Below are 1298 nucleotides of genomic sequence, written 5' to 3' on the forward strand. Positions count from 1 at the left end.
TATTAAAGGAAAGTGCACGATATTAATACATTCTATATCTCAGAGTCTTTCACAAGAATTTTTAAAGTACCCCCACAACAATCCTGTGAACTAGGTACTAGTATTTATTTCAGTAAGTGAAAGAAAGTCAGTTCACTCAGTCGTGTCTGACTCTTTGTGACCCCATGGACTGTAGCCTACCACACTTCTCTGTTCATGGGATTTTCTAGGCAAGAGTACTGGAGAGGGTTGCCATTTCCTTCCCCAGAGGATCTTCCCAACCCAGGGGTTGAACCTGGGTCTCCTGCATTGTAGGCAGACGCTTTACCATCTGAGCCACAAGGGAAGTCAGAAGAGGAAGCTAAAGTTTTTTTTTTCTTTCTTTCTTTCTTTTTTTTTTTTTGATATAGGGAGGTCACACACATGCAGAGTGATCAGCTAATAATTTATATTCAGCCATTATAACATACTTGCTTAAAGTATCTGTTTCTGTATCCTAGTCTGTTCCATAAATTGAATTCTACTTTCAGGTATTAACATTACACTGGTACTGACATTACACTGTCATAGCTATTACACAAAGAATTTTGATGTATGATTCACTTGACATTTAATGTTCCACATTTAAGTCTTAGAATAAGAAATCAATTGAAATTTTAATGGAATTGCTGTACACGTGTAGATTAGTGTTTGGAGAGTTATTATTTATATACTTGTTGAGTCTTTTTTTACAGGTATGGTTCCATTTATAATATTCAAATCTTTCTAATTGTTGATGTCATTGTTTGTTTACATGGATTTTGCACATTTACTGTAAAGTTGATATCACATTAAATTACACTGATGATTTTATTCTATTAGAATTTCACTTCTGTTATAGCAAATATATTTTTAAAAACTGTGTTGCTGTTTTATTTATTTGAGCACACATACAGTAATTATGAAGATTTCCCTCTGATCACTGATTACTTCTATCTCTGCAAGCTCTCTTTCCTACTAAGGTCTTCAACTGCAAATTTTCCTACTGTGAGCATTCTCAGAGTCCAATGACCAAGGTTGAAGAAGTGTTGATTATCTTCTCATTATTGTATTATTCACCTGAAAGTCATTTTTTTGTCTTTATTGATGAATACTTGACAAATAAAATTATGTATATTTAAGATGTACAAATTTATGTTTTGATACATGCATACACTATGAAATAATTGCTACAATAAAGCTAATTAATATATCTATCACTTACATAGCTTTCATCTTCTTTCTATTTTTCTTTGTGATGAGAATACTTAAGAAGGCATCCCTTTTGTTGTTCTGTCATG

At 32.7% G+C, this 1298-nt stretch overlaps 1 non-coding gene across 1 annotated transcript; it reads right to left on the reverse strand.

Annotated features, from left to right (window-relative positions):
• Window positions 1–253: 253 nt before the first annotated feature.
• Window positions 254–325, reverse strand: TRNAC-ACA (transfer RNA cysteine (anticodon ACA)). Its single transcript has one exon. It is a non-coding gene; the product is annotated as a tRNA-Cys (tRNA).
• Window positions 326–1298: the final 973 nt, after the last annotated feature.

Source organism: Ovis canadensis, chromosome 6 (assembly GCF_042477335.2).
Source record: "Ovis canadensis isolate MfBH-ARS-UI-01 breed Bighorn chromosome 6, ARS-UI_OviCan_v2, whole genome shotgun sequence".
In the NCBI taxonomy this organism is placed as follows: Eukaryota; Metazoa; Chordata; class Mammalia; order Artiodactyla; family Bovidae; genus Ovis; species Ovis canadensis.